Source organism: Salvelinus namaycush, chromosome 16, assembly GCF_016432855.1.
Source record: "Salvelinus namaycush isolate Seneca chromosome 16, SaNama_1.0, whole genome shotgun sequence".
Classification (NCBI taxonomy): Eukaryota; Metazoa; Chordata; class Actinopteri; order Salmoniformes; family Salmonidae; genus Salvelinus; species Salvelinus namaycush.
In genome coordinates, this window is record NC_052322.1 from 45,868,652 (window position 1) to 45,896,068 (window position 27,417).

A 27,417-nucleotide genomic window follows, 5' to 3' on the forward strand; every position below is an offset into this window, starting at 1 on the left:
GCGGTTTCCTGAAGTGCAGGGGGTGCCCTTTGGACTGGGTTTGAATCAACACCTTGCCATGGCTGGGAATTTCCTGTGGGAGGGGCATTCATTGGCTGAGCACCGCCAGGTGAATAAGGCATGGCAGAGCACTAGCGACCCCTGTGGCAGCCAGTTGACTGTGGTTTTCCGCAGGGTTGTGTAGTTTTGGGACACTTCAATAAATTTCTATACGTCATGGTGGGTGTAGATTTCAGCACGGGTGCACGCTGTCGAGAACGAGACGATCGAGCGTTAGGTCAAATCCAGATTGTGTAATCTATTCAAAACACAGCTAAACCATGGTTAGGAGACTGGTTAAGGTTGGGAAAAAGGTTAGGGTTAATGAAAATGCAATCCTAATATACTACGAAAATCCCTTTCTATCGAAGTGTTTCACTGTGAACAGTTCCAATACTGTTTCAGTTGTACCTTCCTCTTCTTGTGCTGCGTCTGACACTTTGCGCGCTCTTTCCGTGCGTTTTGGAGCTTTACACACTCTGTATATGTCCAAACTTTCCACAATTGTGTCACTTTTCATTTTGGAATCGACATTGACTGTACTGATGATTATCTCCCCCACATCTGTAGCAACTTGGCTTAGACCTTTGTGATGTGTGCTGCTTTGTTCTTGTGTAACCTTGAGGACGGGACTGAGAAAAGTGTGACTTTTGTGAGCCTTTTTCACCACGTGCATCACTGACCTTGTGAACACCTTTCTGACGTTCTGCATGTCCTGATAGCTCAATAGTATCCCTATAGGCAAGCTCGAGTCCAAGTACGATATCACAGGCTTTCTTAAACTTCTTAGGGCTGCAGGGGCAGTATTGAGTAGCTTGGATGAAAGGTGCACAGAGGTGCCCATAGTAAACTGCCTGCTCCTCAGTCCCAGTTGCTAATATATGCATATTATTATTCATATTGGATAGATAAAACTCTGAAGTTTCTAAAACTGTTTGAATGATGTATGTGAGTATAACAGAACTCATATGGCAGGCAAAAACCTGAGAAAAAATCCAAACAGGAAGTGGGAATTCTGAGGCTGGTCGATTTTCAACCAATATCCTATTGAATTCACAGCGAGATATGGATGAGTTTGCACTTCCTACAGCTTCCACTAGATGTCAACAGTCTGTAGAATCTTGTCTGATGCCTCTACTGTGAAGGGGGGGGACGAATGAGAGGGGAATTAGTCAGGTCTGCCATGACCTGACCATGCTCTGACCATGCACGTTCACATGAGAGGGAGCTCTGTTCCATCGCTCATCTGAAGTCAATGTCATTCTCCGGTTGGAACGTTATTCAAGATTTATGTTAAAAACATTCTAAAGATTGATTCAATACATCGTTTGGCATGTTTCTACTGACTGTTACGGAACTTTTGGACATTTCGTCAACTTTTAGTGAACGCGCTTCCTGACGTTGGATTTGTTTACCAAACACGCTAACAAAAATAGCTATTTGGACATAAATGATGGACATTACCGATCAAAACAAACATTTCTTGTGGAAGTGGGAGTCCTGGGAGTGCATTCCGAGGAATATCAGCAAAGGTAAGTGAAGATTTATAATGCTTTTTAAGAGTTTTGTTGACTGCACAATTTGGCGGGTAACTGTATGGCTTGCTTTTGTGGCTGAACGCTGTTTTCAGATGATTGAATATTGTGTTTTGCCGTAAAGCTTTTTGAAATCTGACACAGCGGTTGCATTAAGAACAAGTGTATCTTTAATTCTATGTAAAACATGTATCTTTCAACAAAGTTTATGATGAGTATTTATGTTATTTGACGTGGCTCTGCAATTTCACCGGATATTTTGGAGGCATTTCTGAACATGGCTGTCACGACTTCCGCCGAAGTCGGCCCTTCTCCTTGTTCGGGTGGTGTTCGGCGGTCGACGTCACCGGCTTTCTAGTCACCACCGATCCATTTTTCTGTTTCGTTTTGTTTTGTCTGCATAATTACACACCTGGTTTCAATTCCCCTATTATGTTCCCTATTTAACCCTCTGGCTTTCATTTCTGTTTTGTCCGTGATTGTTTGTTACGTTAGTGGTTGTTGTTATTTCTTATGATGTTTTGTAATTATTCCCTTTGTGGAATTTTACTGTCATTTTTGAGTAAACGTTTTGTGTTTCGCTCAACACCTGTGTCCTGCATTTGACTCTGCTACTTCGCCGCACACAACCCTGACAATGGCGCCAATGTAAACTGAGGTTTTTGGATATAAATATTAACTTTATCGAACAAAACATATATGTATTGTATTACATGAAGTCCTATGAGTGTCATCTGATGAAGATCATCAAAGGTTAGTGATTCATTTTATCTCTATTTCTGCTTTTTGTGACTCCTGTCTTTGGCTGGAAAAATGACTGTGTTTGTCTGTGATTTTGCGGTGACCTAACATAATCATTTGTGGTGCTTTCGCTGAAAAGCCTATTTGAAATCGGACACTTTGGTGGGATTAACAACAAGATTACCTTTAAAATGGTATAAGATACATGAATGTCTGAGGAATTTTAATTATGAGATTTCTGTTGTTTTGAATTTGGCGCCCTGCACTTTCACTGGCTGTTGTCATATCGATTGGATGGGATTGCAGCCATAAGAAGTTAATTAATTAAAGGTAAGGTCCTTCTCTGACAGAAGCCTTCTGTGATATGCTTCACTTGTGAGACCACATACAAACTTGTCTTGAAGAGCATCATCAAGAAATCTTGCAAGGATGTAGTCAGCCACGGTTTCCCCTTGACTCTGGTGACGTTGGTAAAATCTGAAACGTTCTGCAATGAGAATTGGCTTAGGCTTGAAATGCCTTGAAAGAGTTTCAGTCAGTTCTGCATAGGTCAACTCCACTGCTTTTATTGGTTCAATGAGACCTTTCAGCAATCCATACTCAGTTGGACCCAAAACACTGAGAAATATGTCTGCTACATAGATGCTACATCAGAATATGATAACCTGCCCTATAATGATGAGTATGAATGTTATAGATTCTACATCAGAATATGATAACCTGCCCTATAATGATGAGTATGAATGTAATAGATTCTACATCAGAATATAATAACCTGCCCTATAATGATGAGTATGAATGTAATAGATTCTACATCAGAATATAATAACCTGCCCTATAATGATGAGTATGAATGTAATAGATTCTACATCAGAATATAATATCCTGCCCTGTAATGATGAGTATTAATGTAATAGATGCTCATCAGAATATAATATCCTGCCCTGCAATGATGAGTATGAATGGAATAGATGCTCATCAGAATATGATAACCTGCCCTATAATGATGAGTATGAATGTAATAGATGCTCATCAGAATATGATAACCTGCCCTATAATGATGAGTATGAATGTAATAGATGCTCATCAGAATATGATAACCTGCCCTATAATGATGAGTATGAATGTAATAGATTCTACATCAGAATATAATATCCTGCCCTGTAATGATGAGTATTAATGTAATAGATGCTCATCAGAATATAATATCCTGCCCTGTAATGATGAGTATGAATGTAATAGATGCTCATCAGAATATAATAACCTGCCCTATAGTGATGAGTATGAATGTAATAGATGCTACATCAGAATATGATAACCTGCCCTATAATGATGAGTATGAATGTAACAGATGCTCATCAGAATATAATAACCTGCCCTATAGTGATGAGTATGAATGTAATAGATGATACATCAGAATATGATAACCTGCCCTATAATGATGAGTATGAATGTAACAGATGCTCATCAGAATATAATAACCTGCCCTATAATGATGAGTATGAATGTAATAGATTCTACATCAGAATATAATAACCTGCCCTATAATGATGAGTATGAATGTAACAGATGCTCATCAGAATATAATAACCTGCCCTATAATGATGAGTATGAATGTAATATATTCTACATCAGAATATGATAACCTGCCCTATAATGATGAGTATGATTGTAATAGATGCTCATCAGAATATGATAACCTGCCCTGTAATGATGAGTATGAATGTAATACATGCTCATCAGAATATGAGGTGTTTATGGGGCTGAAACTCACCTCTCCAAACAAAGTTGCTGCTTTTAAAAATCTGAAAGAATAAAAATATAATTGAGTTAATATAGAACAATATTCTTTAGCACACAGGCTGCAATATTCACAGGTATGTATTAATATATTATACTATAGAAAAATATTCTTTAAGATGACGTCGGAGAGGATGGCTGTCGTTTCACGGGTTCTTAATCAACCGTGTTATTTTGTTCGTTTTTTTTCTTCATTTTTTGTAACTTTTTTTTGTACATAATGTTGCTGCTACTGTCTCTTATGACCGAAAAGAGCTTCTGGAAATCCTCACATCTTCTCTCCTCTCGACACTCCTAATTCTCTAAACCCATCGGTTGAGAAAAGTAGAGTTCCCTCCACCAAGACATTTTCTACCAATGTGTTCATTGAATTGTTTGAAAAGGCTCTGCTGAGATTCGAACTCAGGATCTCCTGTTTACTAGACAGGCGCTTTAACCAACTAAGCCACAGCACCCGTAGATTTCATGTCTGTTGCAGGTAATAACACCGCCACACGCATTTAAATCAAACTAGTCTCATTCATTTAACCCATATCTCTGTCTTGCAAAAATCATGTCACAAAACAGATGTAATTTAATAATATTGGAATCGATATGAACACCTTCAATTGTCTAGCAACAGGGTTTCTTAAGCTATGTTTTGGGACCCAAAGTCGGCCTGAGTATGTGTGAGGTGGGCAGCGAGATATCAGTAAACATTTGTAGTCACATACTATTTTTTCTTTTAACTTTTTATGGCTGCAGGGGCAGTATTGAGTAGCTTGGATGAAAGGTGCCCAGAGTAAACGGCCTGCTCCTCAGTCCCAGTTACTAATATATGCATATTATTATTAGTATTGGATAGAAAACACTCTGAAGTTTCTAAAACGGTTTGAATTATGTCTGTGAGTATAACAGAACTCATATGGCAGGCAAAAACCTGAGAAAAATCCAAACAGGAAGTGAGAATTCTGAGAGTGGTCGATGTTAAAGTCATCACCTATTCAATTCCCTGTAATATATGGATCTGTTTCCACTTCCTACACCTTCCACTAGATGTCAACACTCAGTAGAATGTGGAATGAAGCTTATGCTGTGTTGTGGGACCGGATGGGAGGTCTTTGAGTCAGTGGTCTGGCAGAGTGCCAGTTCTTGGTCACGCACTTTCCTCATGATGTCGTCATGCGTTCCATTACTTATAGAGACTGAAAAGAATGCTCCTGTTGGAACGTTATTGGATATATATGATAACAACATCCTGAAGATTGATTCTCTACTAAGTTTGACCAGTTTATTCGACTTGTAATATAACTTTTTGAAGTTTTCGTCCGACGTTTGCCTGCATCTGGGTGAGCGTTTGGACACGTGTACTACACATGCTAGCAAAATTAGCTAATTGGACATAAGTAATGGACATTATTGAACAAAACAACGATTTATTGTGGAACTAGGATTCCTGGCACTGCATTCTGATGAAGATAATCAAAGGTAAGGGAATATTTATGATGTAATTTCGTATTTCTGTTGACTCCAACATGGCTGAGAAATGTTGTTAAATCTAAGCGCCGTCTCAGATTATTGCATGGTGTGCTTTTAACGTAAAGTTTTTTTTAAATCTGACACAGCGGTTGCATTAAGGAGAGGTATATCTATAATTCCATGTGTATAACTTGTATTATCATCTACATTTATGATGAGTATTTCTGTTGAAACGATGTGGCTATGCAAAATCACTTGATGTTTTTGGAACTAGTGAATGTAACGCGCCAATGTAAACTCAGATTTTTTTATATAAATATGAACTTTATCAAACAAAACATGCATGTATTGTTTAACATGAAGTCCTATGAGTGTCATCTGATGAAGATAATCAAAGGTTAATGATTCATTTTATCTGTATTTCTGCTTTTTGTGAAAGCTATCTTTCGCTGGAAAAATGGCTGTGCTTATTGTGGTTTGGTGGTGAACTAACATAATCGTTTGTAGTGCTTTCGCTGAAAAGCATATTTGAAATCGGAAACTTTGGTGGGATTAACAACAAGATTACCTTGAAAATGATATAAAACACATGTATGTTTGAGGAATTTTAATTATGAGATTTCTGTTGTTTGAATTTGGCACCCTGCACTTTCACTGGCTGTTGTCATATCATCCCGGTAGCGGGATTGTAAACATTCAGAATCATACACTATTTCTTCATAATTTTGGTCGTTTCGGGGAAACTACATTTCTCATTTGGGTCTCGAGCTTCAAAATGGTAAAAACCTAAGAAACAGCAGATGAATCAGTTAATGTAAGTAATTAACCTACCATGAGATGGGGGACTTTGTCAAATGGAAGAGTTGCTGAGTTTCTTAGCTCACAAAGTAAGTTTCAACTCATTCAAAATACAACCCTTTTGAAATGATAGTGCTGTGCCATGACCCGGATTGAGGACCGGGGTTGCTGGGGCCACAACGCAGAGTACTAACCACTATACGATCATGGCAAGCTACCAGAGATTGATTGTAGAGCCTACTCATGCTCTGACAGAGACGTGTACAAGCTGGCTGAACTCTTTTCATTTAGCGCTCGAAATGAGTAAACTGAAGAAGCAGTTGAACTTTAGACAGTTGGTACATTTTAATTCATTCAAAAAGTTCCCTTTTTCCGTGAAATTGGAATATCTCAATTGCATCCTCCTCACGTCTTCTCTCCTCTCGACACTCCTAATTCTCTAAACCCATCGTTTGAGAAAAGTAGAGTTCCCTCCACTAAGACCTTTTCTACCAATGTGTTCATTGAATTGTTTGAAAAGGCTCTGCTGAGATTCGAACTCAGGATCTCCTGTTTACTAGACAGGCGCTTTAACCTGTTTGGGCTGCAGGGGGCGTATTGAGTAGCCAGATAAAATGTGCCCATTTCAAACGGCCTCGTACTCAATTCTTGCTCGTACAATATGCATATTATTATTACTATTGGATAGAAAACACTCTCTAGTTTCTAAAACCGTTTGAATTATTTCTCTGAGTGAAACAGAAGTCATTCTGCAGCACACTTCCTGACCAGGAAGTGGAATGTCTGAAACCGAGGCTCTCTTCTACTCCCTGCCTATACATGGGCATGATACGTAAGAGTCTACGTGCACTTCATACACCTTCCCCTGGGTGTCAAGAGGCAGTGAGAGAAGAAATTTCGTGTTTATCTTGGTCTGAGGTGGAATAACAGCTCTTTGTATGACGTGACCGTCCATTTTCTGTTTTCTGGAGAGCGCGAAAGGGACATGGATTTGCCTTCTGTTTAGCTGTCGTTATGGACGACTAATATCTCCGGCTATGATTTTATTTGATACATGTGACCATATCATCGTAAAGTATGTTTTTTCAATATAGTTTCATCAGATTATTGAAAATTTTTCGGGAGTTTTGCCGTGTTCCGTTCTCTTCCGTTTGTTGACTTGGAGAGCTTTGTGCCACTTGGCAAGTGTGCGTGCTAAATCGAGAGGGAAAATGAACGTTCTGAATCCAAACAACGACTGTTCTTGACAAAGGACACCTTGTCCAACATTCTGACGGAAGATCACCAAAAGTAAGAAACATTTTATGATGCTAATTCATATATCTGTCGTGCATGTGAATTAGTCGTGGGCGCCCAACTTTGGGGTACTCAGCTATAACGAAGCTGGATGTCGTAATGAAGTTATTTTTTACAATTCTAACACTGCGATTTCATTAAGAACTAATGGATCTATCATTTCCTATACAACATGTATTTTTTACTTATGTTTATGAATAGCTATTTGGTCAGAATATGTGTGTCAGAAAAATATCGTTGCTGTTTAGACGTTGTGGGAAAAAGATGCTACGTTAGCACAATGTGTAACCACTGATTTCAGCTCTAAATATGCACATTTTCGAACAAAACATAAGTGTATGTATAACCTGATGTTATAGGACTGTCATCTGATGAAGAAAATCAAGGTTAGTCAAAAATGATATATCTTTTGCTTGTTTGTTACGATCGCTAACTTTTGCTAATGGGAAATTGCTTGTGTTTTTGGCTATTGTGGTACGCTAATATAACGCTCTATTGTGTTTTCGCTGTAAAACACTTGATAAATCGGAAATATTGTCTGGAATCACAAGATGCCTGTCTTTCAATTGCTGTACACTATGTATTTTTCAGAAATGTTTTATGATGAGTAATTAGGTATTTGACGTTGGTGTCTGTAAATATTATGGCTGCTTTCGGTGCAATTTCTGATTGTAGCTGCAATGTAAACTATGATTTATACCTGAAATATGCACATTTTTCTAACAAAACATATGCTATACAATAAATATGTTATCAGACTGTCATCTGATGAAGTTGTTTCTTGGTTAGTGGCTATTTATATCTTTATTTGGTCGAATTTGTGATAGCTACTGATGGAGTAAAAAACTGTTGGAGTAAAAAAAGTGGTGTCTTTTGCTAACGTGGTTAGCTAATAGATTTACATATTGTGTCTTCCCTGTAAAACATTTTAGAAATCAGACATGTTGGCTGGATTCACAAGATGTGTACCTTTCATATGCTGTATTGGACTTGTTAATGTGTGAAAGTTAAATATTTAAAAAAAATATCTTTTGAATTTCGCGCCCTGCACTTTGAGCTGGCTGTTGTCATAAGTGTACCGACGTCGGGCTGCAGCCATAAGAAGTTAACCAACTAAGCCACAGCGCCCATAGATTGCATGTCTGTTGCAGGTAATAACACCGCCACACGCATTTAAATCAAACTAGTCTCATTCATTTAACCCATATCTCTGTCTTGCAAAAATCACGTCACAAAAAATATGTTATTTAGTAACATTGGAATCGATATGGACACCTTCAATTGTCTAGCAACAGGGTTTCTTAAGCTATGTTTTGTGACCTTCTCCTCCAATGTGTTCAATGAATTGCTTGAAAAGGCTCTGCTGAGATTTGAACTCAGGATCTCCTGTTTACAAGACAGGCGCTTTAACCAACAAAGCCACAGCGCCCATAGATTGCATGTCAGTTGCAGGTAAGAACACCGACACACGTATTTAAATCAAACCAGAATAATTAATTTAACCCATATCTCTGTCTTGCAAAATCACGTCACAAAACAGATGTAATTTAATAATATTGGAATCGATATGAACACCTTCAATTGTCTAGCAACAGGGTTTCTTAAGCTATGTTTTGGGACCCAAAGTCGGCCTGAGTATGTGTGAGGTGGGCAGCGAGATATCAGTAAACATTTGTAGTCACATACTATTTTTTCTTTTAATTTCGGTCATTCGAGGACAGTACATTTTTCATTTGGGTCTCGAGCTGAATAAACTCAAGATCCTCTGACATGGATTCTTAAACTATGGTTTGGTACCCAAAGTGGGCATTAGCATGTGATAGGTGGATCGCGAGATATGAGTAAACATTCAGAATCATACACTATTTCTTCATAATTTTGGTCGTTTCGGGGAAACTACATTTCTCATTTGGGTCTCGAGCTTCAAAATGGTAAAAACCTAAGAAACAGCAGATGAATCAGTTAATGTAAGTAATTAACCTACCATGAGATGGGGGACTTTGTCAAATGGAAGAGTTGCTGAGTTTCTTAGCTCACAAAGTAAGTTTCAACTCATTCAAAATACAACCCTTTTGAAATGATAGTGCTGTGCCATGACCCGGATTGAGGACCGGGGTTGCTGGGGCCACAACGCAGAGTACTAACCACTATACGATCATGGCAAGCTACCAGAGATTGATTGTAGAGCCTACTCATGCTCTGACAGAGACGTGTACAAGCTGGCTGAACTCTTTTCATTTAGCGCTCGAAATGAGTAAACTGAAGAAGCAGTTGAACTTTAGACAGTTGGTACATTTTAATTCATTCAAAAAGTTCCCTTTTTCCGTGAAATTGGAATATCTCAATTGCATCCTCCTCACGTCTTCTCTCCTCTCGACACTCCTAATTCTCTAAACCCATCGTTTGAGAAAAGTAGAGTTCCCTCCACTAAGACCTTTTCTACCAATGTGTTCATTGAATTGTTTGAAAAGGCTCTGCTGAGATTCAAACTCAGGATCTCCTGTTTACTAGACAGGCGCTTTAACCAACTAAGCCACAGCGCCCATAGATTGCATGTCTGTTGCAGGTAATAACACCGCCACACGCATTTAAATCAAACTAGTCTCATTCATTTAACCCATATCTCTGTCTTGCAAAAATCACGTCACAAAAAATATGTTATTTAGTAACATTGGAATCAATATGGACACCTTCAATTGTCTAGCAACAGGGTTTCTTAAGCTATGTTTTGTGACCTTTTCCTCCAATGTGTTCAATGAATTGCTTGAAAAGGCTCTGCTGAGATTCGAACTCATGATCTCCTGTTTACAAGACAGGCGCTTTAACCAACTAACCCACAGCGCCCATAGATGTAATGTCTGTTGCAGGTAAGAACACCGACACACGTATTTAAATCAAACCAGAATAATTAATTTAACCCATATCTCTGTCTTGCAAAATCACGTCACAAAACAGATGTAATTTAATAATATTTGAATCGATATGAACACCTTCAATTGTCTAGCAACAGGGTTTCTTAAGCTATGTTTTGGGACCCATAGTCGGCCTGAGTATGTGTGAGGTGGGCAGCGAGATATCAGTAAACATTTGTAGTCACATACTATTTTTTCTTTTAATTTCGGTCATTCGAGGACAGTACATTTTTCATTTGGGTCTCGAGCTGAATAAACTCAAGATCCTCTGACATGGATTCTTAAACTATGGTTTGGTACCCAAAGTGGGCATTAGCATGTGATAGGTGGATCGCGAGATATGAGTAAACATTCAGAATCATACACTATTTCTTCATAATTTTGGTCGTTTCGGGGAAACTACATTTCTCATTTGGGTCTCGAGCTTCAAAATGGTAAAAACCTAAGAAACAGCAGATGAATCAGTTAATGTAAGTAATTAACCTACCATGAGATGGGGGACTTTGTCAAATGGAAGAGTTGCTGAGTTTCTTAGCTCACAAAGTAAGTTTCAACTCATTCAAAATACAACCCTTTTGAAATGATAGTGCTGTGCCATGACCCGGATTGAGGACCGGGGTTGCTGGGGCCACAACGCAGAGTACTAACCACTATACGATCATGGCAAGCTACCAGAGATTGATTGTAGAGCCTACTCATGCTCTGACAGAGACGTGTACAAGCTGGCTGAACTCTTTTCATTTAGCGCTCGAAATGAGTAAACTGAAGAAGCAGTTGAACTTTAGACAGTTGGTACATTTTAATTCATTCAAAAAGTTCCCTTTTTCCGTGAAATTGGAATATCTCAATTGCATCCTCCTCACGTCTTCTCTCCTCTCGACACTCCTAATTCTCTAAACCCATCGTTTGAGAAAAGTAGAGTTCCCTCCACTAAGACCTTTTCTACCAATGTGTTCATTGAATTGTTTGAAAAGGCTCTGCTGAGATTCAAACTCAGGATCTCCTGTTTACTAGACAGGCGCTTTAACCAACTAAGCCACAGCGCCCATAGATTGCATGTCTGTTGCAGGTAATAACACCGCCACACGCATTTAAATCAAACTAGTCTCATTCATTTAACCCATATCTCTGTCTTGCAAAAATCACGTCACAAAAAATATGTTATTTAGTAACATTGGAATCGATATGGACACCTTCAATTGTCTAGCAACAGGGTTTCTTAAGCTATGTTTTGTGACCTTTTCCTTCAATGTGTTCAATGAATTGCTTGAAAAGGCTCTGCTGAGATTCGAACTCAGGATCTCCTGTTTACAAGACAGGCGCTTTAACCAACTAAGCCACAGCGCCCATAGTTGTAATGTCTGTTGCAGGTAAGAACACCGACACACGTATTTAAATCAAACCAGAATAATTAATTTAACCCATATCTCTGTCTTGCAAAATCACGTCACAAAACAGATGTAATTTAATAATATTGGAATCGATATGAACACCTTCAATTGTCTAGCAACAGGGTTTCTTAAGCTATGTTTTGGGACCCAAAGTCGGCCTGAGTATGTGTGAGGTGGGCAGCGAGATATCAGTAAACATTTGTAGTCACATACTATTTTTTCTTTTAATTAATTAAAGGTAAGGTCCTTCTCTGACAGAAGCCTTCTGTGATATGCTTCACTTGTGAGACCACATACAAACTTGTCTTGAAGAGCATCATCAAGAAATCGTGCAAGGATGTAGTCAGCCACGGTTTCCCCTTGACTCTGGTGACGTTGGTAAAATCTGAAACGTTCTGCAATGAGAATTGGCTTAGGCTTGAAATACCTTGAAAGAGTTTCAGTCAGTTCTGCATAGGTCAACTCCACTGCTTTTATTGGTTCAATGAGACCTTTCAGCAATCCATACTCAGTTGGACCCAAAACACTGAGAAATACGTCTGCTTTCTTTTCATCTTTGATTTCATTTGCAGCCAGCCAACGCTCAAAACGCTCTAAATAGGAATCAAAATCCTCTTTTGTAGCCTCAAACTCTGGTACTCGACCAATGTTTGCCATTTTCACAGTTAATTGTTCAGTTTCCTTATTCCTTAACTTTCTGAATTTTTATCTAATTCTTCACTTTCTTCATTTCAGAAGTTCCTGAAATTACTTAATTCACTGCACTCTTTTGTACTAATGTTACGTTTCTTCTTCCTTTTTTAAATATATATATTTTTTTTACAATCTTTCTCCACTGAGATCGCCTAATTTCAATGGGTTCAATGACAGTTTTTTATTTAACCACCAGAGGGCAGTGTCGCTATTCTGGACTCCAATAGGCTTGCTACTTGGCAGCTCCTGAACACTGTACCTGCTAGAAGTGCTTAACCTTTTCTACTGGAAAAAATAAATAAAAGATAACTGATGATTTACATAATTATTTTGAGTTTCATTACTCACGCAACATTCTTCCCTTCAAGCAATGTTCAAGCATTCTGATGAAGATAATCAAAGGTAAGGGAATATTTATGATGTAATTTCGTATTTCTGTTTACTCCAACATGGCTGAGAAATTTTGTTAAATCTGAGCGCCGTCTCAGATTATTGCATGGTGTGCTTTTTACGTAAAGTTTTTTTTAAATCTGACACAGCGGTTGCATTAAGGAGAGGTATATCTATAATTCCATGTGTATAACTTGTATTATCATCTACATTTATGATGAGTATATCTGTTGAAACGATGTGGCTATGCAAAATCACTTGATGTTTTTGGAACTAGTGAATGTAACGCGCCAATGTAAACTCAGATTTTTTTATATAAATATGAACTTTGGTGGGAAACTTTGGTGGGATTAACAACAAGATTACCTTTAAAATGATATAAGACACATGTATGTCTGAGGAATTTTAATTATGAGATTTCTGTTGTTTGAATTTGGCGCCCTGCACTTTCACTGGCTGTTGTCATATCATCCCGGTAGCGGGATTGCAGCCATAAGAAGTTAATTTCGGTCATTCGAGGACAGTACATTTTTCATTTGGGTCTCGAGCTGAATAAACTCAAGATCCTCTGACATGGATTCTTAAACTATGGTTTGGTACCCAAAGTGGGCATTAGCATGTGATAGGTGGATCGCGAGATATGAGTAAACATTCAGAATCATACACTATTTCTTCATAATTTTGGTCGTTTCGGGGAAACTACATTTCTCATTTGGGTCTCGAGCTTCAAAATGGTAAAAACCTAAGAAACAGCAGATGAATCAGTTAATGTAAGTAATTAACCTACCATGAGATGGGGGACTTTGTCAAATGGAAGAGTTGCTGAGTTTCTTAGCTCACAAAGTAAGTTTCAACTCATTCAAAATACAACCCTTTTGAAATGATAGTGCTGTGCCATGACCCGGATTGAGGACCGGGGTTGCTGGGGCCACAACGCAGAGTACTAACCACTATACGATCATGGCAAGCTACCAGAGATTGATTGTAGAGCCTACTCATGCTCTGACAGAGACGTGTACAAGCTGGCTGAACTCTTTTCATTTAGCGCTCGAAATGAGTTAACTGAAGAAGCAGTTGAACTTTAGACAGTTGGTACATTTTAATTCATTCAAAAAGTTCCCTTTTTCCGTGAAATTGGAATATCTCAATTGCATCCTCCTCACGTCTTCTCTCCTCTCGACACTCCTAATTCTCTAAACCCATCGTTTGAGAAAAGTGGAGTTCCCTCCACTAAGACCTTTTCTACCAATGTGTTCATTGAATTGTTTGAAAAGGCTCTGCTGAGATTCGAACTCAGGATCTCCTGTTTACTAGACAGGCACTTTAACCAACTAAGCCACAGCACCCATAGATTGCATGTCTGTTGCAGGTAATAACACCGTCACACGCATTTAAATCAAACTAGTCTCATTCATTTAACCCATATCTCTGTCTTGCAAAAATCACGTCACAAAAAATATGTTATTTAGTAACATTGGAATCGATATGGACACCTTCAATTGTCTAGCAACAGGGTTTCTTAAGCTATGTTTTGTGACCTTTTCCTTCAATGTGTTCAATGAATTGCTTGAAAAGGCTCTGCTGAGATTCGAACTCAGGATCTCCTGTTTACAAGACAGGCGCTTTAATTTCGGTCATTCGAGGACAGTACATTTTTCATTTGGGTCTCGAGCTGAATAAACTCAAGATCCTCTGACATGGATTCTTAAACTATGGTTTGGTACCCAAAGTGGGCATTAGCATGTGATAGGTGGATCGCGAGATATGAGTAAACATTCAGAATCATACACTATTTCTTCATAATTTTGGTCGTTTCGGGGAAACTACATTTCTCATTTGGGTCTCGAGCTTCAAAATGGTAAAAACCTAAGACACAGCAGATTAATCAGTTAATGTAAGTAATTAACCTACCATGAGATGGGGGACTTTGTCAAATGGAAGAGTTGCTGAGTTTCTTAGCTCACAAAGTAAGTTTCAACTCATTCAAAATACAACCCTTTTGAAATGATAGTGCTGTGCCATGACCCGGATTGAGGACCGGGGTTGCTGGGGCCACAACGCAGAGTACTAACCACTATACGATCATGGCAAGCTACCAGAGATTGATTGTAGAGCCTACTCATGCTCTGACAGAGACGTGTACAAGCTGGCTGAACTCTTTTCATTTAGCGCTCGAAATGAGTAAACTGAAGAAGCAGTTGAACTTTAGACAGTTGGTACATTTTAATTCATTCAAAAAGTTCCCTTTTTCCGTGAAATTGGAATATCTCAATTGCATCCTCCTCACGTCTTCTCTCCTCTCGACACTCCTAATTCTCTAAACCCATCGTTTGAGAAAAGTAGAGTTCCCTCCACTAAGACCTTTTCTACCAATGTGTTCATTGAATTGTTTGAAAAGGCTCTGCTGAGATTCAAACTCAGGATCTCCTGTTTACTAGACAGGCGCTTTAACCAACTAAGCCACAGCGCCCATAGATTGCATGTCTGTTGCAGGTAATAACACCGCCACACGCATTTAAATCAAACTAGTCTCATTCATTTAACCCATATCTCTGTCTTGCAAAAATCACGTCACAAAAAATATGTTATTTAGTAACATTGGAATCGATATGGACACCTTCAATTGTCTAGCAACAGGGTTTCTTAAGCTATGTTTTGTGACCTTTTCCTTCAATGTGTTCAATGAATTGCTTGAAAAGGCTCTGCTGAGATTCGAACTCAGGATCTCCTGTTTACAAGACAGGCGCTTTAACCAACTAAGCCACAGCGCCCATAGTTGTAATGTCTGTTGCAGGTAAGAACACCGACACACGTATTTAAATCAAACCAGAATAATTAATTTAACCCATATCTCTGTCTTGCAAAATCACGTCACAAAACAGATGTAATTTAATAATATTGGAATCGATATGAACACCTTCAATTGTCTAGCAACAGGGTTTCTTAAGCTATGTTTTGGGACCCAAAGTCGGCCTGAGTATGTGTGAGGTGGGCAGCGAGATATCAGTAAACATTTGTAGTCACATACTATTTTTTCTTTTAATTAATTAAAGGTAAGGTCCTTCTCTGACAGAAGCCTTCTGTGATATGCTTCACTTGTGAGACCACATACAAACTTGTCTTGAAGAGCATCATCAAGAAATCGTGCAAGGATGTAGTCAGCCACGGTTTCCCCTTGACTCTGGTGACGTTGGTAAAATCTGAAACGTTCTGCAATGAGAATTGGCTTAGGCTTGAAATACCTTGAAAGAGTTTCAGTCAGTTCTGCATAGGTCAACTCCACTGCTTTTATTGGTTCAATGAGACCTTTCAGCAATCCATACTCAGTTGGACCCAAAACACTGAGAAATACGTCTGCTTTCTTTTCATCTTTGATTTCATTTGCAGCCAGCCAACGCTCAAAACGCTCTAAATAGGAATCAAAATCCTCTTTTGTAGCCTCAAACTCTGGTACTCGACCAATGTTTGCCATTTTCACAGTTAATTGTTCAGTTTCCTTATTCCTTAACTTTCTGAATTTTTATCTAATTCTTCACTTTCTTCATTTCAGAAGTTCCTGAAATTACTTAATTCACTGCACTCTTTTGTACTAATGTTACGTTTCTTCTTCCTTTTTTAAATATATATATTTTTTTTACAATCTTTCTCCACTGAGATCGCCTAATTTCAATGGGTTCAATGACAGTTTTTTATTTAACCACCAGAGGGCAGTGTCGCTATTCTGGACTCCAATAGGCTTGCTACTTGGCAGCTCCTGAACACTGTACCTGCTAGAAGTGCTTAACCTTTTCTACTGGAAAAAATAAATAAAAGATAACTGATGATTTACATAATTATTTTGAGTTTCATTACTCACGCAACATTCTTCCCTTCAAGCAATGTTCAAGCATTCTGATGAAGATAATCAAAGGTAAGGGAATATTTATGATGTAATTTCGTATTTCTGTTTACTCCAACATGGCTGAGAAATTTTGTTAAATCTGAGCGCCGTCTCAGATTATTGCATGGTGTGCTTTTTACGTAAAGTTTTTTTTAAATCTGACACAGCGGTTGCATTAAGGAGAGGTATATCTATAATTCCATGTGTATAACTTGTATTATCATCTACATTTATGATGAGTATATCTGTTGAAACGATGTGGCTATGCAAAATCACTTGATGTTTTTGGAACTAGTGAATGTAACGCGCCAATGTAAACTCAGATTTTTTTATATAAATATGAACTTTGGTGGGAAACTTTGGTGGGATTAACAACAAGATTACCTTTAAAATGATATAAGACACATGTATGTCTGAGGAATTTTAATTATGAGATTTCTGTTGTTTGAATTTGGCGCCCTGCACTTTCACTGGCTGTTGTCATATCATCCCGGTAGCGGGATTGCAGCCATAAGAAGTTAATTTCGGTCATTCGAGGACAGTACATTTTTCATTTGGGTCTCGAGCTGAATAAACTCAAGATCCTCTGACATGGATTCTTAAACTATGGTTTGGTACCCAAAGTGGGCATTAGCATGTGATAGGTGGATCGCGAGATATGAGTAAACATTCAGAATCATACACTATTTCTTCATAATTTTGGTCGTTTCGGGGAAACTACATTTCTCATTTGGGTCTCGAGCTTCAAAATGGTAAAAACCTAAGAAACAGCAGATGAATCAGTTAATGTAAGTAATTAACCTACCATGAGATGGGGGACTTTGTCAAATGGAAGAGTTGCTGAGTTTCTTAGCTCACAAAGTAAGTTTCAACTCATTCAAAATACAACCCTTTTGAAATGATAGTGCTGTGCCATGACCCGGATTGAGGACCGGGGTTGCTGGGGCCACAACGCAGAGTACTAACCACTATACGATCATGGCAAGCTACCAGAGATTGATTGTAGAGCCTACTCATGCTCTGACAGAGACGTGTACAAGCTGGCTGAACTCTTTTCATTTAGCGCTCGAAATGAGTTAACTGAAGAAGCAGTTGAACTTTAGACAGTTGGTACATTTTAATTCATTCAAAAAGTTCCCTTTTTCCGTGAAATTGGAATATCTCAATTGCATCCTCCTCACGTCTTCTCTCCTCTCGACACTCCTAATTCTCTAAACCCATCGTTTGAGAAAAGTGGAGTTCCCTCCACTAAGACCTTTTCTACCAATGTGTTCATTGAATTGTTTGAAAAGGCTCTGCTGAGATTCGAACTCAGGATCTCCTGTTACTAGACAGGCACTTTAACCAACTAAGCCACAGCACCCATAGATTGCATGTCTGTTGCAGGTAATAACACCGTCACACGCATTTAAATCAAACTAGTCTCATTCATTTAACCCATATCTCTGTCTTGCAAAAATCACGTCACAAAAAATATGTTATTTAGTAACATTGGAATCGATATGGACACCTTCAATTGTCTAGCAACAGGGTTTCTTAAGCTATGTTTTGTGACCTTTTCCTTCAATGTGTTCAATGAATTGCTTGAAAAGGCTCTGCTGAGATTCGAACTCAGGATCTCCTGTTTACAAGACAGGCGCTTTAATTTCGGTCATTCGAGGACAGTACATTTTTCATTTGGGTCTCGAGCTGAATAAACTCAAGATCCTCTGACATGGATTCTTAAACTATGGTTTGGTACCCAAAGTGGGCATTAGCATGTGATAGGTGGATCGCGAGATATGAGTAAACATTCAGAATCATACACTATTTCTTCATAATTTTGGTCGTTTCGGGGAAACTACATTTCTCATTTGGGTCTCGAGCTTCAAAATGGTAAAAACCTAAGACACAGCAGATTAATCAGTTAATGTAAGTAATTAACCTACCATGAGATGGGGGACTTTGTCAAATGGAAGAGTTGCTGAGTTTCTTAGCTCACAAAGTAAGTTTCAACTCATTCAAAATACAACCCTTTTGAAATGATAGTGCTGTGCCATGACCCGGATTGAGGACCGGGGTTGCTGGGGCCACAACGCAGAGTACTAACCACTATACGATCATGGCAAGCTACCAGAGATTGATTGTAGAGCCTACTCATGCTCTGACAGAGACGTGTACAAGCTGGCTGAACTCTTTTCATTTAGCGCTCGAAATGAGTAAACTGAAGAAGCAGTTGAACTTTAGACAGTTGGTACATTTTAATTCATTCAAAAAGTTCCCTTTTTCCGTGAAATTGGAATATCTCAATTGCATCCTCCTCACGTCTTCTCTCCTCTCGACACTCCTAATTCTCTAAAACCATCGTTTGAGAAAAGTAGAGTTCCCTCCACTAAGACCTTTTCTACCAATGTGTTCATTGAATTGTTTGAAAAGGCTCTGCTGAGATTCAAACTCAGGATCTCCTGTTTACTAGACAGGCGCTTTAACCAACTAAGCCACAGCGCCCATAGATTGCATGTCTGTTGCAGGTAATAACACCGCCACACGCATTTAAATCAAACTAGTCTCATTCATTTAACCCATATCTGTCTTACAAAAATCACGTCGCAAAAAATATGTTATTTAGTAACATTGGAATCGATATGGACACCTTCAATTGTCTAGCAACAGGGTTTCTTAAGCTATGTTTTGTGACCTTCTCCTCCAATGTGTTCAATGAATTGCTTGAAAAGGCTCTGCTGAGATTCAAACACAGGATCTCCTGTTTACAAGACAGGCGCTTTAACCAACAAAGCCACAGCGCCCATAGATGTAAAGTCTGTTGCAGGTAAGAACACCGACACACGTATTTAAATCAAACCAGAATAATTAATTTAACCCATATCTCTGTCTTGCAAAATCACGTCACAAAACAGATGTAATTTAATAATATTGGAATCGATATGAACACCTTCAATTGTCTAGCAACAGGGTTTCTTAAGCTATGTTTTGGGACCCAAAGTCGGCCTGAGTATGTGTGAGGTGGGCAGCGAGATATCAGTAAACATTTGTAGTCACATACTATTTTTTCTTTTAATTTCGGTCATTCGAGGACAGTACATTTTTCATTTGGGTCTCGAGCTGAATAAACTCAAGATCCTCTGACATGGATTCTTAAACTATGGTTTGGTACCCAAAGTGGGCATTAGCATGTGATAGGTGGATCGCGAGATATGAGTAAACATTCAGAATCATACACTATTTCTTCATAATTTTGGTCGTTTCGGGGAAACTACATTTCTCATTTGGGTCTCGAGCTTCAAAATGGTAAAAACCTAAGACACAGCAGATGAATCAGTTAATGTAAGTAATTAACCTACCATGAGATGGGGGACTTTGTCAAATGGAAGAGTTGCTGAGTTTCTTAGCTCACAAAGTAAGTTTCAACTCATTCAAAATACAACCCTTTTGAAATGATAGTGCTGTGCCATGACCCGGATTGAGGACCGGGGTTGCTGGGGCCACAACGCAGAGTACTAACCACTATACGATCATGGCAAGCTACCAGAGATTGATTGTAGAGCCTACTCATGCTCTGACAGAGACGTGTACAAGCTGGCTGAACTCTTTTCATTTAGCGCTCGAAATGAGTAAACTGAAGAAGCAGTTGAACTTTAGACAGTTGGTACATTTTAATTCATTCAAAAAGTTCCCTTTTTCCGTGAAATTGGAATATCTCAATTGCATCCTCCTCACGTCTTCTCTCCTCTCGACACTCCTAATTCTCTAAACCCATCGTTTGAGAAAAGTAGAGTTCCCTCCACTAAGACCTTTTCTACCAATGTGTTCATTGAATTGTTTGAAAAGGCTCTGCTGAGATCGAACTCAGGATCTCCTGTTTACTAGACAGGCGCTTTAACCAACTAAGCCACAGCGCCCATAGATTGCATGTCTGTTGCAGGTAATAACACCGCCACACGCATTTAAATCAAACTAGTCTCATTCATTTAACCCATATCTCTGTCTTGCAAAAATCACGTCGCAAAAAATATGTTATTTAGTAACATTGGAATCGATATGGACACCTTCAATTGTCTAGCAACAGGGTTTCTTAAGCTATGTTTTGTGACCTTCTCCTCCAATGTGTTCAATGAATTGCTTGAAAAGGCTCTGCTGAGATTCAAACTCAGGATCTCCTGTTAACAAGACAGGCGCTTTAACCAACTAAGCCACAGCGCCCATAGATGTAAAGTCTGTTGCAGGTAAGAACACCGACACACGTATTTAAATCAAACCAGAATAATTAATTTAACCCATATCTCTGTCTTGCAAAATCACGTCACAAAACAGATGTAATTTAATAATATTGGAATCGATATGAACACCTTCAATTGTCTAGCAACAGGGTTTCTTAAGCTATGTTTTGGGACCCAAAGTCGGCCTGAGTATGTGTGAGGTGGGCAGCGAGATATCAGTAAACATTTGTAGTCACATACTATTTTTTCTTTTAATTTCGGTCATTCGAGGACAGTACATTTTTCATTTGGGTCTCGAGCTGAATAAACTCAAGATCCTCTGACATGGATTCTTAAACTATGGTTTGGTACCCAAAGTGGGCATTAGCATGTGATAGGTGGATCGCGAGATATGAGTAAACATTCAGAATCATACACTATTTCTTCATAATTTTGGTCGTTTCGGGGAAACTACATTTCTCATTTGGGTCTCGAGCTTCAAAATGGTAAAAACCTAAGAAACAGCAGATGAATCAGTTAATGTAAGTAATTAACCTACCATGAGATGGGGGACTTTGTCAAATGGAAGAGTTGCTGAGTTTCTTAGCTCACAGAGTAAGTTTCAACTCATTCAAAATACAACCCTTTTGAAATGATAGTGCTGTGCCATGACCCGGATTGAGGACCGGGGTTGCTGGGGCCACAACGCAGAGTACTAACCACTATACGATCATGGCAAGCTACCAGAGATTGATTGTAGAACCTACTCATGCTCTGACAGAGACGTGTACAAGCTGGCTGAACTCTTTTCATTTAGCGCTCGAAATGAGTAAACTGAAGAAGCAGTTGAACTTTAGACAGTTGGTACATTTTAATTCATTCAAAAAGTTCCCTTTTTCCGTGAAATTGGAATATCTCAATTGCATCCTCCTCACGTCTTCTCTCCTCTCGACACTCCTAATTCTCTAAACCCATCGTTTGAGAAAAGTAGAGTTCCCTCCACTAAGACCTTTTCTACCAATGTGTTCATTGAATTGTTTGAAAAGGCTCTGCTGAGATTCAAACTCAGGATCTCCTGTTTACTAGACAGGCGCTTTAACCAACTAAGCCACAGCGCCCATAGATTGCATGTCTGTTGCAGGTAATAACACCGCCACACGCATTTAAATCAAACTAGTCTCATTCATTTAACCCATATCTCTGTCTTGTAAAAATCACGTCGCAAAAAATATGTTATTTAGTAACATTGGAATCGATATGGACACCTTCAATTGTCTAGCAACAGGGTTTCTTAAGCTATGTTTTGTGACCTTTTCCTCCAATGTGTTCAATGAATTGCTTGAAAAGGCTCTGCTGAGATTCAAACTCAGGATCTCCTGTTTACAAGACAGGCGCTTTAACCAACTAAGCCACAGCGCCCATAGATGTAATGTCTGTTGCAGGTAAGAACACCGACACACGTATTTAAATCAAACCAGAATAATTAATTTAACCCATATCTCTGTCTTGCAAAATCACGTCACAAAACAGATGTAATTTAATAATATTGGAATCGATATGAACACCTTCAATTGTCTAGCAACAGGGTTTCTTAAGCTATGTTTTGGGACCCAAAGTCGGCCTGAGTATGTGTGAGGTGGGCAGCGAGATATCAGTAAACATTTGTAGTCACATACTATTTTTTCTTTTAATTTCGGTCATTCGAGGACAGTACATTTTTCATTTGGGTCTCGAGCTGAATAAACTCAAGATCCTCTGACATGGATTCTTAAACTATGGTTTGGTACCCAAAGTGGGCATTTGCATGTGATAGGCGGATCGCGAGATATGAGTAAACATTCAGAATCATACACTATTTCTTCATAATTTTGGTCGTTTCGGGGAAACTACATTTCTCATTTGGGTCTCGAGCTTCAAAATGGTAAAAACCTAAGAAACAGCAGATGAATCAGTTAATGTAAGTAATTAACCTACCATGAGATGGGGGACTTTGTCAAATGGAAGAGTTGCTGAGTTTCTTAGCTCACAAAGTAAGTTTCAACTCATTCAAAATACAACCCTTTTGAAATGATAGTGCTGTGCCATGACCCGGATTGAGGACCGGGGTTGCTGGGGCCACAACGCAGAGTACTAACCACTATACGATCATGGCAAGCTACCAGAGATTGATTGTAGAGCCTACTCATGCTCTGACAGAGACGTGTACAAGCTGGCTGAACTCTTTTCATTTAGCGCTCGAAATGAGTAAACTGAAGAAGCAGTTGAACTTTAGACAGTTGGTACATTTTAATTCATTCAAAAAGTTCCCTTTTTCCGTGATATTGGAATATCTCAATTGCATCCTCCTCACGTCTTCTCTCCTCTCGACACTCCTAATTCTCTAAACCCATCGTTTGAGAAAAGTAGAGTTCCCTCCACTAAGACCTTTTCTACCAATGTGTTCATTGAATTGTTTGAAAAGGCTCTGCTGAGATTCAAACTCAGGATCTCCTGTTTACTAGACAGGCGCTTTAACCAACTAAGCCACAGCGCCCATAGATTGCATGTCTGTTGCAGGTAATAACACCGCCACACGCATTTAAATCAAACTAGTCTCATTCATTTAACCCATATCTCTGTCTTGCAAAAATCACGTCGCAAAAAATATGTTATTTAGTAACATTGGAATCGATATGGACACCTTCAATTGTCTAGCAACAGGGTTTCTTAAGCTATGTTTTGTGACCTTTTCCTCCAATGTGTTCAATGAATTGCTTGAAAAGGCTCTGCTGAGATTCAAACTCAGGATCTCCTGTTTACAAGACAGGCGCTTTAACCAACAAAGCCACAGCGCCCATAGATGTAATGTCTGTTGCAGGTAAGAACACCGACACACGTATTTAAATCAAACCAGAATAATTAATTTAACCCATATCTCTGTCTTGCAAAATCACGTCACAAAACAGATGTAATTTAATAATATTGGAATCGATATGAACACCTTCAATTGTCTAGCAACAGGGTTTCTTAAGCTATGTTTTGGGACCCAAAGTCGGCCTGAGTATGTGTGAGGTGGGCAGCGAGATATCAGTAAACATTTGTAGTCACATACTATTTTTTCTTTTAATTTCGGTCATTCGAGGACAGTACATTTTTCATTTGGGTCTCGAGCTGAATAAACTCAAGATCCTCTGACATGGATTCTTAAACTATGGTTTGGTACCCAAAGTGGGCATTTAGCATGTGATAGGTGGATCGCGAGATATGAGTAAACATTCAGAATCATACACTATTTCTTCATAATTTTGGTCGTTTCGGGGAAACTACATTTCTCATTTGGGTCTCGAGCTTCAAAATGGTAAAAACCTAAGAAACAGCAGATGAATCAGTTAATGTAAGTAATTAACCTACCATGAGATGGGGGACTTTGTCAAATGGAAGAGTTGCTGAGTTTCTTAGCTCACAAAGTAAGTTTCAACTCATTCAAAATACAACCCTTTTGAAATGATAGTGCTGTGCCATGACCCGGATTGAGGACCGGGGTTGCTGGGGCCACAACGCAGAGTACTAACCACTATACGATCATGGCAAGCTACCAGAGATTGATTGTAGAGCCTACTCATGCTCTGACAGAGACGTGTACAAGCTGGCTGAACTCTTTTCATTTAGCGCTCGAAATGAGTAAACTGAAGAAGCAGTTGAACTTTAGACAGTTGGTACATTTAAATTCATTCAAAAAGTTCCCTTTTTCCGTGATATTGGAATATCTCAATTGCATCCTCCTCACGTCTTCTCTCCTCTCGACACTCCTAATTCTCTAAACCCATCGTTTGAGAAAAGTAGAGTTCCCTCCACTAAGACCTTTTCTACCAATGTGTTCATTGAATTGTTTGAAAAGGCTCTGCTGAGATTCGAACTCAGGATCTCCTGTTTACTAGACAGGCGCTTTAACCAACTAAGCCACAGCGCCCATAGATTGCATGTCTGTTGCAGGTAATAACACCGCCACACGCATTTAAATCAAACTAGTCTCATTCATTTAACCCATATCTCTGTCTTGCAAAAATCACGTCGCAAAAAATATGTTATTTAGTAACATTGGAATCGATATGGACACCTTCAATTGTCTAGCAACAGGGTTTCTTAAGCTATGTTTTGTGACCTTCTCCTCCAATGTGTTCAATGAATTGCTTGAAAAGGCTCTGCTGAGATTCAAACTCAGGATCTCCTGTTTACAAGACAGGCGCTTTAACCAACTAAGCCACAGCGCCCATAGATGAACTGTCTGTTGCAGGTAAGAACACCGACACACGTATTTAAATCAAACCAGAATAATTAATTTAACCCATATCTCTGTCTTGCAAAATCACGTCACAAAACAGATGTAATTTAATAATATTGGAATCGATATGAACACCTTCAATTGTCTAGCAACAGGGTTTCTTAAGCTATGTTTTGGGACCCAAAGTCGGCCTGAGTATGTGTGAGGTGGGCAGCGAGATATCAGTAAACATTTGTAGTCACATACTATTTTTTCTTTTAATTTCGGTCATTCGAGGACAGTACATTTTTCATTTGGGTCTCGAGCTGAATAAACTCAAGATCCTCTGACATGGATTCTTAAACTATGGTTTGGTACCCAAAGTGGGCATTAGCATGTGATAGGTGGATCGCGAGATATGAGTAAACATTCAGAATCATACACTATTTCTTCATAATTTTGGTCGTTTCGGGGAAACTACATTTCTCATTTGGGTCTCGAGCTTCAAAATGGTAAAAACCTAAGAAACAGCAGATGAATCAGTTAATGTAAGTAATTAACCTACCATGAGATGGGGGGCTTTGTCAAATGGAAGAGTTGCTGAGTTTCTTAGCTCACAAAGTAAGTTTTAACTCATTCAAAATACAACCCTTTTGAAATGATAGTGCTGTGCCATGACCCGGATTGAGGACCGGGGTTGCTGGGGCCACAACGCAGAGTACTAACCATTATACGATCATGGCAAGCTACCAGAGATTGATTGTAGAGCCTACTCATGCTCTGACAGAGACGTGTACAAGCTGGCTGAACTCTTTTCATTTAGCGCTCGAAATGAGTAAACTGAAGAAGCAGTTGAACTTTAGACAGTTGGTACATTTATTCAAAAAGTTCCCTTTTTCCGTGAAATTGGAATATCTCAATTGCATCCTCCTCACGTCTTCTCTCCTCTCGACACTCCTAATTCTCTAAACCCATCGTTTGAGAAAAGTAGAGTTCCCTCCACTAAGACCTTTTCTACCAATGTGTTCATTGAATTGTTTGAAAAGGCTCTGCTGAGATTCGAACTCAGGATCTCCTGTTTACTAGACAGGCGCTTTAACCAACTAAGCCACAGCGCCCATAGATTACATGTCTGTTGCAGGTAATAACACTGCCACACGCATTTAAATCAAACTAGTCTCATTCATTTAACCCATATCTCTGTCTTGCAAAAATCACGTCACAAAGAAATATGTTATTTAGTAACATTGGAATCGATATGGACACCTTCAATTGTCTAGCAACAGGGTTTCTTAAGCTATGTTTTGTGACCTTCTCCTCCAATGTGTTCAATGAATTGCTTGAAAAGGCTCTGCTGAGATTCAAACTCAGGATCTCCTGTTTACTAGACAGGCGCTTTAACCAACTAAGCCACAGCGCCCATAGATGAACTGTCTGTTGCAGGTAAGAACACCGACACACGTATTTAAATTACATTTACATTACATTTAAGTCATTTAGCAGACGCTCTTATCCAGAGCGACTTACAAATTGGTGCATTCACCTTATGATATCCAGTGGAACAACCACTTTACAATAGTGCATCTAACTCTTTTAAGGGGGGGGGGGGGGGGGGTTAGAAGGATTACTTTATCCTATCCTAGGTATTCCTTAAAGAGGTGGGGTTTCAGGTGTCTCCGGAAGGTGGTGATTGACTCCGCTGACCTGGCGTCGTGAGGGAGTTTGTTCCACCATTGGGGTGCCAGAGCAGCGAACAGTTTTGACTGGGCTGAGTGGGAACTGTACTTCCTCAGAGGTAGGGAGGCGAGCAGGCCAGAGGTGGATGAACGCAGTGCCCTTGTTTGGGTGTAGGGCCTGATCAGAGCCTGAAGGTACGGAGGTGCCGTTCCCCTCACAGCTCCGTAGGCAAGCACCATGGTCTTGTAGCGGATGCGAGCTTCAACTGGAAGCCAGTGGAGAGAGCGGAGGAGCGGGGTGACGTGAGAGAACTTGGGAAAGTTGAACACCAGACGGGCTGCGGCGTTCTGGATGAGTTGTAGGGGTTTAAT

At 39.2% G+C, this 27,417-nt stretch overlaps 19 non-coding genes across 19 annotated transcripts; all 19 read right to left on the bottom strand.

The window, feature by feature from the left end:
* Nucleotides 1–4,496: 4,496 nt before the first annotated feature.
* Nucleotides 4,497–4,570, bottom strand: trnat-agu. The gene has a single exon. It is a non-coding gene; the product is annotated as a tRNA-Thr (tRNA).
* Nucleotides 4,571–9,022: 4,452 nt separating this feature from the next.
* trnat-ugu lies at nt 9,023–9,096 on the bottom strand. Its single transcript has one exon. It is a non-coding gene; the product is annotated as a tRNA-Thr (tRNA).
* A 1,040-nt stretch (nt 9,097–10,136) lies between these two features.
* trnat-agu lies at nt 10,137–10,210 on the bottom strand. Its single transcript has one exon. It is a non-coding gene; the product is annotated as a tRNA-Thr (tRNA).
* Nucleotides 10,211–11,551: 1,341 nt separating this feature from the next.
* Nucleotides 11,552–11,625, bottom strand: trnat-agu. Its single transcript has one exon. It is a non-coding gene; the product is annotated as a tRNA-Thr (tRNA).
* A 227-nt stretch (nt 11,626–11,852) lies between these two features.
* On the bottom strand, nt 11,853–11,926 carry trnat-ugu. Its single transcript has one exon. It is a non-coding gene; the product is annotated as a tRNA-Thr (tRNA).
* A 2,399-nt stretch (nt 11,927–14,325) lies between these two features.
* Nucleotides 14,326–14,399, bottom strand: trnat-agu. The gene has a single exon. It is a non-coding gene; the product is annotated as a tRNA-Thr (tRNA).
* A 1,050-nt stretch (nt 14,400–15,449) lies between these two features.
* trnat-agu lies at nt 15,450–15,523 on the bottom strand. The gene has a single exon. It is a non-coding gene; the product is annotated as a tRNA-Thr (tRNA).
* A 227-nt stretch (nt 15,524–15,750) lies between these two features.
* trnat-ugu lies at nt 15,751–15,824 on the bottom strand. Its single transcript has one exon. It is a non-coding gene; the product is annotated as a tRNA-Thr (tRNA).
* A 3,522-nt stretch (nt 15,825–19,346) lies between these two features.
* Nucleotides 19,347–19,420, bottom strand: trnat-agu. Its single transcript has one exon. It is a non-coding gene; the product is annotated as a tRNA-Thr (tRNA).
* A 1,339-nt stretch (nt 19,421–20,759) lies between these two features.
* Nucleotides 20,760–20,832, bottom strand: trnat-agu. The gene has a single exon. It is a non-coding gene; the product is annotated as a tRNA-Thr (tRNA).
* A 227-nt stretch (nt 20,833–21,059) lies between these two features.
* On the bottom strand, nt 21,060–21,133 carry trnat-ugu. The gene has a single exon. It is a non-coding gene; the product is annotated as a tRNA-Thr (tRNA).
* Nucleotides 21,134–22,173: 1,040 nt separating this feature from the next.
* Nucleotides 22,174–22,247, bottom strand: trnat-agu. Its single transcript has one exon. It is a non-coding gene; the product is annotated as a tRNA-Thr (tRNA).
* A 227-nt stretch (nt 22,248–22,474) lies between these two features.
* trnat-ugu lies at nt 22,475–22,548 on the bottom strand. The gene has a single exon. It is a non-coding gene; the product is annotated as a tRNA-Thr (tRNA).
* A 1,040-nt stretch (nt 22,549–23,588) lies between these two features.
* Nucleotides 23,589–23,662, bottom strand: trnat-agu. Its single transcript has one exon. It is a non-coding gene; the product is annotated as a tRNA-Thr (tRNA).
* Nucleotides 23,663–23,889: 227 nt separating this feature from the next.
* trnat-ugu lies at nt 23,890–23,963 on the bottom strand. Its single transcript has one exon. It is a non-coding gene; the product is annotated as a tRNA-Thr (tRNA).
* Nucleotides 23,964–25,004: 1,041 nt separating this feature from the next.
* trnat-agu lies at nt 25,005–25,078 on the bottom strand. The gene has a single exon. It is a non-coding gene; the product is annotated as a tRNA-Thr (tRNA).
* A 227-nt stretch (nt 25,079–25,305) lies between these two features.
* trnat-ugu lies at nt 25,306–25,379 on the bottom strand. The gene has a single exon. It is a non-coding gene; the product is annotated as a tRNA-Thr (tRNA).
* A 1,034-nt stretch (nt 25,380–26,413) lies between these two features.
* trnat-agu lies at nt 26,414–26,487 on the bottom strand. The gene has a single exon. It is a non-coding gene; the product is annotated as a tRNA-Thr (tRNA).
* Nucleotides 26,488–26,715: 228 nt separating this feature from the next.
* trnat-agu lies at nt 26,716–26,789 on the bottom strand. The gene has a single exon. It is a non-coding gene; the product is annotated as a tRNA-Thr (tRNA).
* Between the last annotated feature and the right edge of the window lie 628 nt (nt 26,790–27,417).